We start from the raw sequence: 21,536 nt of genomic DNA, 5'->3' as shown, positions 1-21,536 counted from the left end.
TCAAGAATACTAAGAGTATGAGCGTTTAATGTCAACTAAATGAAAGTTGTATTTAAACATATAATGTCTTTGTACTTACCCAAATTAATAAAAAAAAAACTACATTCAAATCATAAATCTTAAAACTTCAAGCTCTAAACTATACATTGAACACGTGCCATTAAAATAAATAAAGTTGTGTAAACTAGGTATTTGATAATAGAGTTAACTACCAGGATAATCACTTATATTTGTGTTTTGTCCACTTTTAATAACTGATTTTAAAAAATAAGATATGATCACTTTCCTTTTTATTTAACTAAGATGTAATCACCTTGAATTAATTGTCTTTAACAACAGTTAAATATTTTGATATAATCACACATTTGATCATATTATTTACATATTATCTCAATTTATTCTTGATTTTAATAAATTAAAATAAATTTAATCCTCCTATAGAAGGATGCCATATGTCATGCCAAAATATCACCATTTAGTTAGAGGTCTAACTTTATTTTAATTATATATATATATATATATATATATATATATCCACCAATCAAAGAGTGACATGTGTCATCCTCTGGTTGAAAGAAAACAAAGGAAAGCAAATTGGGGCAAAAACAATTCAAACCTTGATAACTTTATCTTAATTATATATATATATATATATATATATATATATATATATATATATACATCAATCAAAGTGTGACATGTGTCACTCCAGAGCACCAAGCATGGAGGATAAAAACTTGAAGAAGATCCAAAAAGGAGAAATGGAAAAGAGATATCCTCTTAACGGTAATCCCATCTGGCATAGCTATTTGATAACCAACGGATCACCATGGACAAACGAACAAAGAAACCAAACATCGAGAAATCAACCTACCATGAAAGTACGAAGAAGCATAGACCTAGAAGAAGTCCAATAAAAGAAACCTGCACTAGAAGTCAAAAAAATATTGGTAGTCATGATATCCTTTATAAAAAAAAATAGGCCAATTATTAAAATATGTTAAACTATAATTGTAAACTAATAAAAATATATAAGAATTAACGGAAAAGAGGAACAACATGATAGGGAGATGCCTGAGAGGGAGAAAACTTGTGTAACTGGCAGCCAAGAAAAATAACTGTTGCAGAGAAAACGTAACTGCTGTGATGAATCTTTGGGGGAAAAAATAGACATGCTTATATAAACTAAAGTTTACACAATTGGTATATCATATAATTTTCTTTTATGAGTATTTTTATGCACATGTGTAAACTAAAATTTACACAATTTGCTTATTTGGAGTCTGAATTCCAAAATTTAAAAATCCAACATCAAATTTTGAATTCTAACTTTGAAATTTTAAATTTTAAACCCTAAATTCTAGAAAAATATCTTAAATTGTAAATCTTAAATAGGACAAACATCATTAAAATAGAAAAATTCGTGTAAACTAATGTTTACACAACATATATATCAGATAACTTTTATTTATGAGTAATTTTTTATACACAAATTGCGTAAACTAAAGTTTATGCAACCTTCTGCTTATTTGAAGCTTGAGTTCTAAAACCTAAAAATTTAACTCAGAACCCTAATTTATAAATATAAACACTAAATTATAAAATTAAATAGAACATGCAACATTAAAAATATATAAATATGTATAAACTAAAATTTACAATGAATAAAATAATTTTTATGAGCTTTTTTATACACTGATTGAGTAAACTCATTTTCACTTTTCCAAAAAAAAATGAAGAGTTTTCTCATATACAAAATTAAGAACATGTGATTTGATGCCATACAAAATGAAGCACTCATGTCGGTGTCACACTGTTGAGTTAAGTGGATTTACTTTTGTGATCTTGTTTTGTGACATCTTGATTTTATCTTAATTATTAAAGTTACATTAAAAATAATTAGGAAGAATTTCGTTTTCTATTTTCTGTCCATATCTCACAAGACTATATCTCTGGACCGACATTCCCTCCTTTAGAAGAAACAAATAATTTAAAACATACATTAAAAGAAAAAGATTCTTCACTATTGCCAATTTCCTCACAATGTTCATATTTCCACGTTTGTAATCCCACCTTTATCTTTCATGACGCGTCGTTTTCTAGAAGGGAGTGAATAAACCCATTAGTCAAAGGCGAGTTCATAGCATAAGAAGGGTAAGAAGGGTCTTGACCCGAGGTAACTGTTGGGGAAGATGTGTATCGGATAGAATAAAATCGTAACTGATAATTTGAGAAAATAAAAATGAAGATAAAAAAGACACAAATTTTACGTGGAAAACCCCTAAAAAATATAGGGTAAAAACCACGGGTAATGATAGAAGAATTTCACTATGATAAAAAAGGAATTACAACCTCTCTCAGTCTAACAAGGAGAAAACAATGACAATTCTCTCTTGATAAAAAGGAGAAAACAATGACAATTCTCTCTTGATAAAAAGGAGAAAACAACTCTCAAGAAAACTCTCTAAATTCTCTAGTATTGGGAGAAAGCTAGAATGATTTGGGATGGTTTTGAAGCTAAATGAGTTAGAGTATTTATAGTTGAAGCTTAAAGACTACTCTTGTAAATACCCTAAAGTACAAGAACTAAATGTATAATTTTACCATCACCAAAATTCAACAAAATATGTTGTGAATTTTGACCATTGTACCTTTCAACTTTCGGTGGAATTATATATATATATATATATTTCAACTTTCGGTGCATGGTGCATTTTCAACAATCTCCCACTTGAAGATTTGATTAGAATAATCATATTTTCACACAATTCTTTCTACCTTGTACCATCATGTTGCTTACGTTTCTGACAGGCCACAAGAGGATCGACACCAAGTAAATTTATCAGCATTGATCGTATTTGTCGTGAAATCTGCTATGTTGTCTTTGGTATGGATCTTCTGCATATATACTGTCCCTTCTTCTACCTTTTCACGAATGAAATTGTACTGAACTCGTATGTGTTTTTTCCTTGAATGAAATGTTGGATTCCTTGCTAAATACAAGGCGCTTTGACTGTCACAAAACAAAGAGACATACTCTTGATTGTGCACAATCTCCTCCAATAGCATCTTCAACCAAATTGCTTCTTTACTGGCTTGTGTAGCTGCTACATATTCTGCTTCTGTTGTTGACGTAGCCATAACTGATTGCAATTTTGAAACCCAACTTACAGATCCACTAGCAATTTTGAACACATATCCTGTAGTAGATTTACTTTTATCCAAATCTCATGCATAGTCAGAATCAACATACCCATTAATAAGTAAATTTGATCCTCCGTAACATAATGCAACATTTGAGGTCCCCTTGATGTATCTCAAGATCCTCTTTACTGTATTCCAATGCTCTTTGCCTGGATTCGCCATGTACCGACTAACCATTCCCACTGTTTGTGCAATGTCTGGTCTTGTGCATATCATAGCGAACATTAAACTTCTCACTGCCGATGCATACGACACTCGAGACATCTCCATCCTATCTTCTTCACTGCTAGGACTTATACTGGAAGATAATTTGAACTTAATAGGAAGAGGGGTAGAAATTGGCTTACAATCTTGCATGTTGAATCGTGACAAGATATTCTTTAAGTAATTCTTTAAGTAATTCTTTTGTGAAAACCAAATCTTCCTATTACGTCTGTCTCGGTGAATTTCCATCCCTAAAATCTTGTTTGTTGATCCCATGTCCTTCATTTCAAATTCCCTAGCTAGTTGTGCCTTCAATTCTTCAATATGATCTTTGTTGGGTCCTGCAACCAACATGTCATCCACATACAACAACAATATAACAAAATTGTTATCACCAAACCTCTTGAAATAAGCACAAGGGTATGCATTAAGTATGTTTTATCCAAGGCACATAATGAAAGAATCAAATCTCTTGTACCAACACCTCGGTGCCTGCTTTAGACCGTACAGAGATTTGTTCAACCTACAAACCAAGTTCTTCTTTTCTTTTTCTTCAAAACCTTCAGGTTGGAGCATGTAAATCTCTTCTTCAAGATTTCCATGAAGAAAAAGTTGTTTTAACATATAGCTACTCTAGATGTAAGTTCAATGTAGCACAAATTGCCAAAACTACTCGAATTGTTGTTAGTCGAACCACATGAGAAAATATTTCATTAAAATCAATACCTTCTTTTTGAGCATATCCTTTGACCGCCAGTCTTGCACGATACCTCTCCACTTGATCGTCACTATTTCGCTTGATTTTGAAGACACATTTGTTACCAATTGGCTTCATTCCTTGTGGTAGTGGCACAAGGTCCCATGTATTATTTTTATGAAGGGCTTCAATTTCTTCTTGCATCACCATCATCCACAGTGAAGCATCTGAGCTGTTTATTGCCTCTTGAAATGTTGATGGCTCACCATCCTCTGTTAAAAGGCAGTATGCAATATTTCCTTCTATAACATAATCTGAGTGCCAATTGGGACATCTTCTCACACGATCTGATTGACGAGTTGTTGGAGCTTCACAACTCTCTGGTTCTTGTTCATCATGTGCTGGTTCTACTTCAGAAGAATCTCCTTGTTGAAACTCCTTTTCCACATGTATATATGTAGTCTCTGACTTTTCAGTGCTATCATCATCTTCTTTTCTTCGTATTTTATCTTCTACAAAGATAACATCCCTACTGATGATCACTTTATGGGCAGTGGGATCTCACAAGCGATACTCATTGACTCCATCAACATACCCCAAGAATTTGTATTTCCTAGATTTTGGATCCATCTTTGAGATTTCTTGGGAGTTGTACATCACGTACACAATACTTCCAAATACATGGAGGTTTGAATAATCGCCTGGTTTACCAGTCCACATCTCCATTGGTGTCTTGAGCTCTATTGCAGTTGATGGAGCTCGATTCACCAAATAACAAGCGATATTGACTGCTTCTACCCATAATGGTTTTTCTAGGCCTGCATCCCTCAACATTGCTCTTGTTCTTTCTAACAATGTTCTGTTCATCCGCTTGCCACTCTATTTTGTTGAGGAATGTTTGCCACTGTGAACTATCTTTTGATGACTTCTTTCCTGCAAAAGTCATCAAATTCTTCACTTGTGTATTCTCCTCCATTATCTATTCTGAAATACTTGATCTTATTTCTAAAATCAAGTTCCACCCACGCTTTGAAGTTTTTGAAAGGCATCTTCTTCTTAATAGGGTACACTCAACATCTACTAGAGTAGTCATCAATAAATGAGACAAAATATTTTACTCCGCATAGGGATGTAACTGGTGCTTGGCATACGTCAGAGTGAACCAATTTTAGAACATTTTTGCTTTTAGAATTTGATGTATTGAATTTCAACCGGTTCTACTTACTTGTTATGCAATGCTCACAGAAAGTAAGTGATACATTTGTTAAGCCTCGAAGTAGCTTTTGCTCCAAAAGGACTTTCATTCCTTGTTCTGACATGTGTCCAAGTTTCTGATGCCATAGCATTGCAGAATCTGAACTACATGAGGCAACAAGGCTTCTGCTTCTAGCAAAGATTCTCCCTTCAATATGTACAAGTTTACTGCTATCTTTTCGCCTTTCATCACCACAAGCACTCCATGGAACACCTTCATGATTCATTTCTGTGTTTCAATCTTGTTTGCATTATTATCCAACAATCCATAGGATAATAAAATTTTCTTCAGGCCTTTCATGTGTCGCACATCTCGAACAACTTTAATTGTTCCATCGTAAATCTTCAATTTGATGGTTCCAACGCCAACGATCTCTAAGGCATGATCATTGCAACTATACATAGATCCTCCTGAGATAGGTTTATAATGATGAAACCATTCTCTTCTTGAGGTCATGTGATATGTTGCTCCCGAATCAATGAGCCATATAACTACAAATCTTTTTCTACCTTCCACGGTGGTTGACGCTTCACAACATAGAGCATCTCCATTATCTGAAGTGTTTGCGGTATTGCCTTGTGGATTGGAGTTTTTATTTAGACTCCAACAATGATTCTTCAAGTGACCATTCTTTCCACAGTTGTAGCACTTTAAATTCTTTTTGCTTCTCAACTTCGATCTACTATATTTTTGACTGTTTCTTTGGCCACATTCTGTTGATCTCTCTCTCATCGTTGTCAACGCTTTTGCTTGTTGTAGATTTACTTGTCTTTCTTCCTTGTTCTTACGCTGATTTTCTTCTTGTAGAACAACAGATGCAACGTCATCGAAGACTAGACTGGTGACATTACTGTTTGTCAAGTTGATGATGAGTTGATCATACAAATCCGGTAGACTTTGAAGTAGAAGCTCAGCACTTTCTTGTTCTCCTATTTTACATCTTAAAGATGTAAGCTAAGAAAATAAAGTGTTCAGTGTGTTTAAGTGCTCCATCACTGAAGTAGATTTTGGCATCCAGAGAGTGTACAATTTCCTCTTAAGGAAAATTTTATTGTGCAACGATGTGGCATCGTCGAGTTTGGTGAGATGATCCCATATCTCTTTAGTTGTCTCCTCCTCCTCGATGCTTGACAATACTTCATCTTCTAATGGTAGATGAAAGTTTCCCATAGTATTCCCGTTCATCTTGTTCCATTTGTTGTCATCTACGAAATCTACTGCCTTTCACTGATAGCTGCTAGACAACCGTCTTTCCTCAGGATGGCCTTCATCTTCAATTTCCACAATGAGAAGTTTCTCCCATTGAACTTTTTAATATCAAATTTCGTTGTCATAGCTTCTATTTCGGATAGCTCCCACTATTTCACTACCGTGAATAGTTCTCTGAAACCTTCAAAAATGAGTAATACCTTCTTACTTTCTTATGTTGGAGGATCCACCTTTTGGTGGCAACCACAAAGATAATAAGTAGATATTACACACTCTAATCTGGCTCTGATGCCAATTGTTGTGGAAGACGACTATCGGATAGAGCAAAATCACAACTGATAATTTGAGAAAATAAAAATGAAGATAAATAAGACACAAATTTTACGTGGAAAACCCCTAAATAATATAGGGTAAAAATCACGGGAAACGGTAGAAGAATTTCACTATGAGAAAAATATGAATTACAACCTCTCTCAATCTAACAAGGAGAAAACAATGACAATTCTCTTTATAAAAAGGAGAAAACAACTCTCAAGAAAACTCTCTAAATTCTCTAGTATTGGGAGAAAGCTAGAATGATTTGAGATGATTTTGAAGCTAAATGGGTTAGGGTATTTATAGTTGAAGCTTAAGGACTAATCTTGTAAATATCCTAAAGTACAAGAACTAAATGTATAATTTGACCATCACCAAAATTCAACAAAATATGATGTGAATTTTAACCATTGCACCTTTCAACTTTCGATGGAATTATATATATATATATATATATATATATTTCAACTTTCGGTGCAGGTGCATTTTCAACAGCAACTACATGGGGAACAAACACAATCACATGTAGATACAAGATTTTGTATTAAGAGAGTTGAATTTGTAAAAATTTAAAAAGGAATAAATATCTAAAATTTTAGAAGACAAAAATAGATTATCAATAAAAAAAATTAAATAAAATATCTAAATTATATAAAATTTAAAATTTTCAAAGACGATTACCTCTTATTACTCCCCTAAATCCGTCTCCAAATCAGATGGACCCATTCTTCTACATCAATTAGGTCTTAATTTAACATATGACTTTATGATCGCCAAACACTGTCGAAATTTCTTTGTCGCCAAACACTTACCATATTAACCCGCCGCCGCCCCCCTAATCAAAAAAAATACAAAAGGAAAATAACGAATTCCCATTATTGAAGGTGGTTAGAATATGACCTTGTTAGCTAGAAAGCTAGGGTTCTTCTTTGATCAACTAAGTTTTTTTTGAAACTTGCCATCAAAATAAAGCATTGAGAATTTTCATGTACAATCTACCAACCCTTTGAGTTCTTTTTTCAAGAAAAAACTGGAATTAATGAGAACCGTGAAGTGTGATTTTGAGTACAAAGTGAAAATGAAATCTCTTTACAAATTGCTTGAAAAAAGCATTAATTCCTACTATGGTTAACTTTCAATTTTATTCTTTACTTTACTTTAAAGGTGTGTGCTAACCCAATGGTTTTTGTCAACCAGTACGCCAATTGAGTTGGTTAAAATTCCCTTTCGGCCTCGATGAATGAGCCAAATAACAAAATGTTCATTTTTTTTTTGCACGATTTATGGTTAAACTCACTAGTGCTCTTTTAATGCTTAAAATCAGCAAATCCCACGTCAAATCCGCGTGCTTAAAGTTTATTAAGATCAAATATATTCTATACAATCCAAGTTACAACAATGAAAGATTTGAAAAGATTAGCTAGCTACTTCAAGATTTTATATTTGACATATATACATATATATTATAGCATAAAGATAACATATAGTATAACTTAGGGAGCAAATTTGAACATAATACGATAGATAATATCTGTTTAAAAATAACTTTCAATCATTTAACATTAAACGCTCACGCCTCTAACATTTCTGATTTTCAAACTCGGGACCTTAAGGAATTATAACAATTCATTTACCACCTAGGTTGCTTAGTTCATGCAAATGATGACATTTTTTAAATTAAATATCATGATTATAGAGTTATTTTGTTACACTGCCTTAGTTTAAGGTGTTTGTGATTTTTTTATTTTGTAAGAAACAATTGTAATATGATTAATTCTGATATTTTATAATTTAACCTTATTATAAAATATTTTAAGAGTTTCATTAAAAAAACACATAATTTGCATATATTTTGAAACGGGCCTTGCCGTAGCAAACTAAAATATAAAAAGATTAAATGTTTAATTTAGCTTTTCATCATAATAGTTATTTGGGTAAACTACGTGTTTATTGGGTAAACTACGTGTTTAGTGTATAAACTATCAGTTTTGTCTATTTTAGCACCTAAACTTTTAATTTTTTTTTCAATCATACATAACGTTTAGTTTTTATTTCATTTTAGTTCCTCGTTGTTAAAAGCTTAACGAATGATTTGCACTTGACACCTTTTTATGGGTAAATTGTATCATTCATCACTCAACTATCTTCTCACTCCTATTTTGGTTTTTAAAGTTTAATTTTTTTAATTTAATTACTTAACTTTCAAATTACTCCTTATTTAACCACTCTAACTTTCAATTTTTTATTTTTAATTATATATTTATAAAATAATAAAAAATGTCATGTCATAAAAATTATTAATAAAATAAAGATTAAAATAGGAGTAATTTGAAAGGTGACTATTTAAATTGAAATTTTCTAAACTTTAGTACCAAATAGGAGTGAGAAGATAGTTGAGGGATGACATGTAATTTATCAATAAAAATGCAGTGTCGTTAAATTTTTAATGGAGAGGTACTAAAATAAAACAAAAACTAAACGTTAAGTAAGATTTTTTTAAAAAAATTAAAAGTTTAAGTACTAAAATGGACCAAAATTGATAGTTTAGGTACAAAACGCATAATTTACCCTTACTATTTTAAGGGTAAATTACGTGTTTAGTACCAAACCTATCAAATTTGGTCCATTATAGTAGCTAAACTTTCAAGTTTTCAAAACCATACCTAAAATTTAGTTTTTGTTTCATTTTGGTACAATGTTCTAAAGTTAACGTTAAATTTTGGGAAAAAATGAAAGTCTAGGTACTAAAACGAACCAAAATTGATAGTTTAGGTACTAAACACAATAAGTATTTAACAATGGGGTACTAAAATGAAACAAAAACTATATGATTTTGAAAAAAATTTAAAGTTAAGGTACTAAAATAGACCAAAATTGATAGTTTAGATACTAAATGTGTAGTTTACCCCATTTTTAATCCTTCTTTTTCTTCTTCCTTGGGTCTGGCCGATGGCCATATATACCAATGGAAAATTGGGTCTTTAATATTAATTGGTATGGGTATGAGCGGTGGGCTTAGTTTTAATTTAAAATATATATGCAATATCTTGTATTAATAATTTCGATTAAATAGTTAATTCCATCTATTAACATTAATTTAACCAAATTAATTGATAACTACAATTTCACATATTTCGCTTCGAATCACTTATTGAATTTTAATAAGTGACAGATTGTATGTGATTAATTTAATTTAAACAGAACATTGAGCACCAATAATGATACTTTGTCTACATTTCCATGTGCTTGGTTTGATTGGTTTAACAAGGAGGATGATAGAAGGCAATGGAATGTGGTCAAAAGAAGAGAGAATGGAAGTGTCATGAAGAACAAAAAAAGGTTCGATGGGTGAAAAAGAATAAGATTCCGTGTATATATATACCCCAATAATTGTTCATGTCTACATTTCCATGTGCTTGGTTTGATTGGTTTAACAAGGAGGATGATAGAAGGCAATGGAATGTGGTCAAAAGAAGAGAGAATGGAAGTGTCATGAAGAACAAAAAAAGGTTCGATGGGTGAAAAAGAATAAGATTCCGTGTATATATATACCCCAATAATTGTTCCAAACTTCAATGACAAGTGCATTAGAAAATTAAAGAGTTTAATGTAGCAAAATGCTACTCCTCAAACCTCATAGGTATGTATATATTTGGATAATAATGTAATCAAATAAGTGGAATTCAAATTCTATAATGCTTAAGGTCTTCCTTTTTTCCAGGATAAGGAAGAAATGATGTATTATTTGGGTAAATTCCAACACAATCAAATGAGTCTTTCTGCCCTTCAGATATGGTTGAGGATGACAAGACAATGAGGTGGAAGAGAGAGCTCACAAGAACAAAACATATTCCAAATTTCAAAAATTCATTGAATTTACAAATGTCAACACAAGGTGGGAAGTAGGGATGACAAACGGGAGAGGCGGATGCGGATACTCCTTCCCCCATCCTTATATCCACCTAATATTTTTATATCCATCACCTACCTACCACCGACGACGACTAATTTTTTTAAAATTCACACCCGCTTGCGCAAGTACATTTTCAAATCCACACTCGTCCACATGGAACCCTGTGACCACTGACAAAAAGGCACGTTGCACTTTAAAAAAATAGAAATTTTAAATATTTTTCCAAAAAAATAAAACTCATTTCCCCTTATTTTGACAAAAACATATAACACATACTTACACCAGTGTAGTTAATAAAATGAAGTGTGGGTTTTGTTTTTTTAATAAAAAAATTAATTTTTAAAGTGTTTCATGTATGAATGGGGTAATTAACCCAATTCATAATTGTAGATACTTATTTTCATCCAAAGTTTTTATAAATATACGTGTATGTATATATATATATATATATTATAGTTTTCTAATTAATTTTGAAAACTTATATAATATATAGTTTTTTAAGCGTTTTGAAAAAATGTATATAATATATGGTTTTTTAAAATATTTTGAAAATATATATTATATAATTTTTAAAATATTTTGAAAATATTTATATTTTTAAAAAAACATTTTTGAAAACATAATATAATTTTAAAACATTTTTGAAAACTATATAAATATAGTTTAAAACATTTTTAAAATTATATAATATACGATTTTGAAAATATTTTTGAAATATATTATATATAGTTTTAAAATATTTTTCTAAAATATATATTATATAGTATTTTATTTTCATTTTATTTTCATTATTTTTTGTTTATTATTATTTACTCGCTTATTTATTTATTTTATTTTTCAGGTCTATCATTAAGGTCCAATCAGTCAAGGATTAGGGCCCGAACCAGCCCAGTAAAGGTTTAGGGTTCTATCATTAAGTCCAAAGCCGCACGAATCATAACCGTCAGATCGAGATGGGATCAATGGCTAGGATTGCAAAAATAACTAGGGTTTGTCTAACCCTTAAATGCGCAGCCAGATCCAGACAGTTGGATCTGACCCAATCCAACAGTCGAGATCAAATCTGGGAAGATTCCAGAAGCCTGAAAGCCACCAACATAGTGAGTCAAGAGCAAGATTTTCGGCCGAGGAAATCGGGACTGACCCATCCCGAAGTCCTCGGCCAATGCTGAGCATTACCATGATAATCGGAGCCGTTGAACGTCGGTGGTAGGTATAAATAACTCACCCCAGATCGAACAAGGGGGAGGGAATCATGGTGGTAGTAAATAACTCACCCCAGATCGAACAAGGGGGAGGGAATCATACAGAGATCATCGACCAAAAAGAGCCAAACAGCTACACCGACAGAACACAGAACCGAGAGAGAATCCACAAAAATCTCCGAAGCATAAACACAGTAAACCGAGGGAAACACCATCACGAAAACAACGACCACAAAAACCACGAACACAAAAGAAAACAGTAAACCAAACACCCAACAGTACCAAATACATAACACAACCAACGCCGGGAAACAACAATCAAACATAACCAAAAATAACAAGCCCCAACACAAGGGACATATCGCATACAAAAGAAGGGAGAGGCACCGGTCTGGGCTTGAAAAGTGAAGGGTCACCGGCAAGGAAGGTAAAAAGGCCGAACCTTTAGGGTCAGATCTACTTTGTTCGGGGTAGTTTTAGGCGATTTGGGATTTGATTTCGCATTCAGGGTGATGAGAAGGGTACTCGGTGAGCTTTTGGGGTTGTCCGACAGCCAGAGGTGGCGGCCGGAGCGATTTCTGGCTAAGGTTGGCACGGCGGGATTCCCATCGGAGGGGATGACCGTGAGAAATGTTGAGAGTTTAAAGGGAGTATTTTTGTTTTGTTTTGTTTTTCTCTAAACCGAGTGAAATGAGGATATTTGTGCGTTTTGGGGGTATATATAAGTGAAGGGCTTGGGTGTAATTAGGGGATAGTTTAATTCTTTCGTCGTCCCCCATACTTTGAATCACAATTCATTTTGGTCAATGTATGCAATCTGGCCCTTGGATTGTCGATTTATTCAATTTGGTCATCGTTTACACTTTTTATATTTAATGAATTAACCCCCTAATTTTGTTTATTTTCAATTGCAGTTTACTTTTAAAATTCATTTCGGCCCATAAATTTCAATTTCACTCAATTTGATCCTTTTTTATTTTTTTTTTTCGTTTTTTCATTATTTTTATTTTATTTCTCATTATTTTACTATTTTTACGGGCGCAAGCATAATGTGAATACGTCAGATTAGCACCCTAAGCGAACCGTAATGGGACACTTTCCCTCAGCTCAGAAAATGGTTTTCCAGGTTCCTCCAGACTTGGTTTTTCAAAGCATTGTTTCTTTTTTTATCATTTGTTTTCATTTATTTTATTATTGCTAGTATATATTTTTTATTTTATCTTTCTTTCGACTTACTTTTTTTGTTCTTTTTTTTAATTTTTTTTTCATTTATATTTCTCTTTTTTTTCTCTCTTATTTATTTATTTACTTTTTTTTATCATCTAACATTTTTTATTTTTCTTTTGGAAGAATTTCAACCAATCAGAGGTAAGCAATTCGAATCAGAATTTGAAATTTTAATTTAAATTTCAAATTTTCGCAAACAAGGCAACCGATAAATTAATTGGTACCGAAAGGGCGGTTCAAGGGTGCTAATCCTTCCTTGATCGTAACCGACTCTCGAACTCGACACGTTTCTGGTAAAACGCAGATCAGGTAAGATGGTGTCCGATCCACCTAAATGTTCTTTAAAGTGATCGGTGGCGACTCCAATTTGTTTAATCCAAGTCGAAGCCCAATTCCGGGGCCCAACCGAAAGACGGTTCCGACAGCTTGGCGACTCCGCTGGGGACAGGTAAGTGAGTCAGACCATAATTAATTTTTGGTTGTCTTTTTATGCGAAAATAGTAAATTTAAATTTAAATTATTTATTTATTCGATTCTAATTATTTATCTTTGATTATTTTTCAAATAAATAGTTGTACTGACGTTTTTTCAATGATTTCAGATATTCAAAGTTCCCATCTAAGGCTCTATACCTGAGCTTTGAACCCTATTTAAGTGGGGATGAAAGAGACACCTTCGTGTGAATTTATTCACTGCACAAGCCTAGCAAGTAGCCTTCGGGATTCATATACATTATGTCTTCGTGTGAATTTATTCGCCGCACAGACATAAGGGAATGTGTCCTCTCGAGTTTAACTTAGTCCACACAAGCTTGTAATAGGCTTAGGACTAAGGGTCTGGCAAGCCCAAGGGGGCACCGGCAAGGAGAACTTGAGTACCTTTTTAGAACCTAAAATGGGAGAGTGCAGGGAATTAGAGCCCACCCCAAAACCTTATTCCAAACCCTAGGTTGCTTTGATTTTATTTCATGTTTTACTTTCTGTTCAAAGCATGCGAACTAGACAAATATGCGGTTAGGATTTGTTTGAAATTAGCATGCGGGATAGAGATCATGTCCGGGTAGGAATTAAAGCATGTAGGATAATAACATGTGGGGTAGGATTTTTCATTTTTATTATTGTTTTGATTTACCTCACTAACTCTTTTTATTTTTTGTTCTCATTAATTTTGTTTTCATCGTTTGCATCATTTAAAACGATGTGTTGATCCACCAAAAATATGTTTGTTAAACATGAATAATCATTAATGGATAAAGGGGTTATAATACAAAGAGATAAAAAGCTCAGAAACCCAGTCGTGGTCAAAGAATACTCAGAGGCAAAGGTTGTAGGGGAAAAACGAGGAAAATGTTATTGACCCGGAGAGTCCTTTTGAAAACTGCGAGAACAAGATGGCGAAACCCTAGCTAAGCTGGAGACTATTATTGATAAATTCTAGAAACAAGTCGATAAACTTCGGATGGAGGGCTCCGATGGCACTTTCGTTTAGAACAAGCTCGACATAGAGTGAAAGCCGAAGATACAGTCCTTCGAGACCTTTTTCTGGGGCAAGCAGTTTGTCACCTGCACAAGTTTAGCCAAATGAACCAGAATGGTTCGACAGTATATTCAACCGGGGAAAAAGGAAGAAGACAATTGACTTGTCAAAAGCTGTGTGAGATCTATACCATAAAAAAGTTTTCTGTCTCTTCAGACTTAACACTTTTGTCACCAATAAGGGTTATTCAGAATAACAGGCACATTTTTTGGATCAATGCCTCGGACATTTCATGCATCATGCATTTAGATATTTTCCATTTTGTTATTTTCTTTGCATTCACATTAACTAACATATACATGTCTCATCAAAAGGAGTAAATACTGGATACACCACCTCAAGTGTTAGACACGCCCCATCCGCATAATAGCCGCCTGAAAAAGAAGAAGATGGAAGCAAGAATGGAGAAAATCGAGGAGAACATGGTAAAATTGCAGAAAGAGCTTGAAGACAAGATAAACCAGAGTAGTCTGAGTACTCTGAATACAATCATGAAGAACCAAGAGTCTTTGGTTGATCATATCATTGCCAAGTTAGTTGGCTTACAACAGACTAGTGCGCTTGGGGCAGGTTCACCGGAAGGAGTAATTATACCACCTACCTCACAAGTAGTTGCCTCACCTGAAATCTTACCAGAACTTCGAGGGGACTCATCTACTGCAAAAGCGAAGCCCTCGTCCTCTGTATTTAACCCTAAGAACAATCCGAGTTATTACCATGTACCTGGATTTGGACGAAGAGGATAAAGCAAGGAAGATGGAGGAATAAATGAAGGTAGTCAAAGGAGACCATGAATACCATGAAATCGATGTCGCAGAACTCAGTCTAGTCCCGGACTTGGTTCTTCCTCTGAAATTTAAGTCCCCGAAATTCGAGAAGTTTGACGGAACAGTTGTCCATCCGCTCACATCACCATGTTCTGCCGAAAGATGACAGGATATAGAGGACAAGACCAACTCCTGATCCACTGCTTCCAGGAGAGTCTATCGGGCTCAGCCATTCGGCGATACAACCAGTTAAGCCGATCAAATATCAAGACCTGGAAGGACCTGGCCAAGTCATTTCTGGAACAATACAAGCATGTCAATGACATAAGACCAGATCGAGTTATGCTACAAAGCATGGAAAAGAAGCATAACGAGAGTTTCAGGCAATACGCACAGAAATGGAGGGACTTGGTTGTGCAAGTTCATCCACCGTTGGACGAAAAGGAAACCTGAAAGCTCTTCGTACAGACCCTGAAGGCTCCATGCTTCGGGCACCTGGTTGCGATCACATCAGGAAGCTTTTCAGACTTGGTTATGGTCGGAGAAATGATTGATTCGGCCATAAAGCAAGGCAAACTTAAGGATGGGGAGGCCAGTAGAAACTCCTATACGAGAGCGGGATAGAGAGATTAACAAAATCAATCATGCCAGTAAAGGTGTTACGATCTCCAAACCGAAAATCAACTACAGCTGTACCGTCAGGTACTTCTAAACAAGATTTCCAGAGAACCAATGAGGGAAAGGGAACATTTCGACCCTATTCCCATAACCTACAAAGAGCTTTACCATCAACTTCTTGACACCCACATAGTGTCACCATATCCAGTAGAACCCATGAAGCCCCCATACCCTAAGTGGTATGATGAGAGTGCTCATTGTGAATATCACGGCGACGTCCTAGGGCATACTATTGAGAACTGTTACGCATTCAAGAGAGTCGTACAGAAGATGCGTAACCAGAACTGGATCGACTTCAACAACTTGGGGGAATCCAAGTGAGGAAGATCATTTCATCATTTGAGGCATGTTTTTGTAAGAACATTTGAATAAAGTTATGTTACTTTAATGATGACGAGCAATGAATCACATTTGCAAACTTGCAATTCTTTGAATATCATTTGAATTAAGAAACTTTGTGAATGGTTCAAAGTTACAGATCTTTGACAAAGTAACATGTTTTAAAACAAGGACTTTGACCTTATCCAGAATATACCCTCAAACACCGTATCCTGCTATTGCAATTAACCAATATACCCTTTTCTTTCATAAGGTGCGGACAACATGGGCATCATTTGCATATGACAATTACTATGCTTTTCGTTTAAGACGTTCAATAATGATCATTATCTTTACAAATGAAATAGTCGAGTGGGTGGATCTAGTTTAGGTTAGTTGCTTGAAAATTGAACTCTAAAGATGAAATTTTTGACTTTGAACAACACCTAGACTATAACAGGTTCTTCTTGACAATCTTAAGAAATTAAATCCACAAAGCTGAGCTATTCCACTAAGGAAATTGGTTATAGAGGTAACTTGAAAGCCCTGTCCTTATGAATAGATTACGTTCAAACCATGGCATTGCTCGAACACTTGGCAATTCGTGTTTGCTCCTGCTATTATCCGACTGAAGACTTTGTGATGAGATGAATCCTTCAGTGAACTTGATAAAACTGATTATAATGTTAAGTTGTCCCTTTAAAGCAATTGGTTAAATGCCCCAGCTTTATGGATTCAACTATCCAGATAACGACAAGTTAAATCAAATTTATCTAAGCAATAAATTTTCGGCAATGGTGGACTAAGGGAGTTGGAACACCTGTTATAGTCAAATCCACACGAGCACTCAAGAATTTCATTTTTTTAGACCGATATTTTTTGCACTGCCTTTATTAGAGGAGCCTACAAAGCTTGAACAAATGGAAGATTTCAGAAGACCGAAATAAAAGGTCTAGTAATTGATCATGCTAGTTGCGTCATTTTGTCAGCACCCAATTGAAATGCCAAAGCATGTTACGATATTTCAAAAAATTATATTTTGGGTTACCAAAACCTTGGAAAGGAGGTTAACCTAAAGACAACTAATCCATTCAAACATTTTTCAAAGAACTATATCTCTGAAAGCATTAAAAGAGCCATTAGTTCCTTTGATATACTTTGAACTCGGGTTTATAATTTGATTCAATTGCGAGCATGAATTAAAGAGCAATATTTTACAACATTTTTAACCTTTTCACTCCTAAAAACAAGAAAAAGGAGGAAAACATTTTCAAACAGAACAGTCTCAAATTTGAAAGGTCTGTAAAGCCAAAACTGGAAAAGATAATGGGGCACGATCGATTCCATGGACCAGATTGGCAGACAAAACACGAGACTCTAGTCCAAGAGATAAAACATAATTCATTCATGTTGCATGCATCTTAGACATACCTAGGTGCATCACATTCATCATTTTAGCATACATGATTTTTTGCAGCTTTTAGAGTCAAGTTTCGACTTCAGGATGAAGGATACTCGATTCACATACGCCTTTAAAGAATGATGGTGGTTGCTTAACTCAGTGGCGAACGATTGACATATCTACAGATCTTAATATCAACTTCAGATGAGTTCGAGAACCAGTTCAGAACAAATCTAGTTCGGCTCAACTCAACAACGAACAACATATTTCAAGTTAATGTCTTCAAGCCAGATTTCAATTCCACGACGGAAGATATCCGGCTGACAGAATTCATCAGTGGGCTTTCCCGTAAAATGGGAGTCATTCAAAGATTGTCTCATTTGGTTCAGACTCGCTCAGAAGAACCACCTAAAGAACTATGATCGGCTTATACCTGTGAAGAGAAGCCATTTTTTTTGCAATATAGCTCAAGACAAGAAGGGCTATTTGCCAACCAAAGACCTTCGAGTTCGACTACGCTCAGCTCCAAGGTACATCATTTGCAGCATATCTTAAGTGGAGAAGGGCTATCTGCCAAAGACCCCCGAGTTCGATTACACTCAGCTTCGAGGGCATATCATTTACAGTATAACTCAAGGCTAGAAGGGTTATCTGTCTCCAAAAGACCTTCGAGTTTGACTACACTTAGCTCTAAGGCATATCATTTGTAGCATAGCTTAAGGCTAGAAGGGCTATCTGCAAAAGACCCCCAAGTTCGATTACACTCAGCTTCGAGGGCATACCATTTACAGCATAACTCAAGGCTAGAAGGGTTATCTGTCTCCAAAAGACCTTCGAGTTTGACTACGCTCAGCTCTAAGGCATATCATTTGCAGCATAACTTAAGTCGAGAAGGGTTATCTTCCAACCAAAGACCTTTGAGTTCGACTACGCTCAGCTCCAAGGCACATCATTTGCAGTATAGCTTAAGTCGAGAAGGGCTAGCTGCCAAAGACCCTCGAGTTCGATTACACTCAGCTTCGAGGGCACATCATTTACAACATAACTCAAGGCTAGAAGGGTTATTTGTCTCCAAAAGACCTTCGAGTTCGACTACACTCAGCTCTAAGGCACATCATTTGCAGCATAACTCAAGGCTAGAAGGGTTATCTGCCAACAAAGACCTTTGGGTTCGACTACGCTTAGCTCTTGGGCACATCATTTACAGCATAGCCCAAGGCAAGAAGGGCTATCTGTCAATAAAATTGTCGAGTTCGATTATTCTACTCGATGACACCTCAATCACACTACTGTCCGGCTGCAATCAAGGTTTTCAAGTCAAGAAGAAGACCTGAGTTAACCGTGTCGGGGTAATAAAAACCCACTTTCCGGCAGCATAGCTTAAGTCGAGAAAAGCTATCTATCAACGAAGACCTTTCGAGTTCGATTTCATTCGGCTCGAGGGCCTGTCAACCACATAGTGGAGTTAAAGAATTACTTTCCAGTCGGATTTTTAACCAAGGTCTTTAAACTGAGAAGAAGACCGAAGGGCAATGAGAAGTCGCATCCCGATTCAAATCCCAAAATACGGCTTCAATTCTATATCATTTCAAGATGGACTCGACTTCACGACGGAGGAGCCATCTGCAACCCAGTTCGACATGGAGTTATTTTTCAACTCCACCGAACGAAAATTTGTGTCTTTTTATCTTTGTCCTATTTTTCGTTCCACGAAAAAGGACAAAGAGGGGCAGTTGTAGACACTTATTTTCGTCCAAAGTTTCTATAAATATACGTATATATATATATATATATATATATATATTAGTTTTCTAATTAATTTTGAAAACTTATATAATATATAGTTTTTTAAGCGTTTTGAAAAATATGTATATAATATATGTTTTTTTAAAATATTTTGAAAATATATATTATATAGTTTTTAAAATATTTGGAAAATATATATAATAAATAGTTTAAAAAAACATTTTTGAAAACATATAATATAATTTTAAAACATTTTTTGAAAACTATATAACATATAGTTTTAAAACATTTTTAAAATTATATAATATACGGTTTTGAAAATATTTTTGAAATATATTATATATAGTTTTAAAACATTTTTCTAAAATATATATTATATAGTATTTATTTTCATTTTATTTTCATTATTTTTTGTTTTATTATTTACTCGTTTATTTATTTATTTAATTTTTCAGGTCTATCATTAAGGTTTAATCAGTCTAGGATTAGGGCTCGAACTAGCCTAGTAAAGGTTTAGGGGTCTATCATTAAGTCCAAAGCCGCACGAATCATAACCGTCAGATCGAGATGGGATCAATGGCTAGGATTGCAAAACAACTAGGGTTTGTCTAACCCTTAAATGCGCAGCCAGATCCAGACTGTTGGATATGACCCAATCCAACGGTCGAGATCAAATCCGGGAAGATTCCAGAAGACTGAAAGCCACCAACGACAGTGTGAGTCAAGAGCAAGATTTCCGGCCGAGGAAATCGGGACTGACCGATCCCGAAGTCCCCGACCAACGCCGAGCATTACCATGATAATCGGAGCCGTTGAACGTCGGTGGTGGGTATAAATAACCCACCCCTAATCGAACAAGGGGGAGGGGATCATACAGAGATCATCGGCTAAAACAGAGCCAAACAGCTACACCGGCAGAACACAAAACCGAGAGAGAATCCATGAAAATCTTCGAAGCATAAACACAGTAAACCGAGGGAAACATCATCACGAAAACAACGGCCACAAAAACCACGAACACAAAAGACAACAGTAAACCAAACACCCAACAGTACCAAATACATAACACAAGCAACGTCGGGAAACAACAATCAAACATAAACCAAAAATAACAAGCCCCGACACAAGGGACATATCGTATACAGAAGAAGGGAGAGGCACCGGTCTGGGCTCGAAAAGTGAAGGGTCACCGGCAAGGAAGGTAAAAAGGCCAAACCTTTAGGGTCATATCTACTTCGTTCGGGGTAGTTTTAGGCGATTTGGGATTTGATTTCGCATTCAGGGTGATGAGAAGGTTACTCGGTGAGCTTTTAGGGTTGTTCGGCCGTCGACGATGGCGGCCGGAGTGATTTTTGGCTAAGGCTGGCACGACGGGGTTTCCATCGGAGGCACAAAAAACCACGAACACAAAAGACAACAGTAACCACCAAACACCCAACAGTACCAAATACATAACACAGCAACATCGGGAACAACAATCAAACATAAACCAAAAATAACAAGCCCGACACAAGGGACATATCGTATACAGAAGAGGGAGACCGCACGGCTGGGCTCGAAAAGTGAAGGGTCACGGCAAGGAAGGTAAAAAGGCCAAATCTTTAGGGTCATATCTACTTCGTTCGGGTAGTTTTAGGCGATTTGGATTTGATTTCGTATTCAGGGTGATGAGAAGGTAACTCGGTGAGCTTTTGGGTTGTTCGGCCGTCGACGATGGCGGCCGGAGTGATTTTCTGGCTAAGGCTGGCACGACGGGGTTTTCATCGGAGGGGATGACCGGGAGAAATGTTGAGAGTTTAAACGGGAGTATTTTTTTGTTTTGTTTTTCTCTAAACCGAGTGAAATGAGGATATTTGTGGG

Source organism: Hibiscus syriacus, unplaced genomic scaffold (genome assembly GCF_006381635.1).
Source record: "Hibiscus syriacus cultivar Baekdansim isolate YM2019G1 unplaced genomic scaffold, ASM638163v2 tig00110160_pilon, whole genome shotgun sequence".
Classification (NCBI taxonomy): Eukaryota; Viridiplantae; Streptophyta; class Magnoliopsida; order Malvales; family Malvaceae; genus Hibiscus; species Hibiscus syriacus.
The sequence above is the reverse complement of the archived record's forward strand: the minus strand, read 5'-3'. Positions refer to the sequence as shown.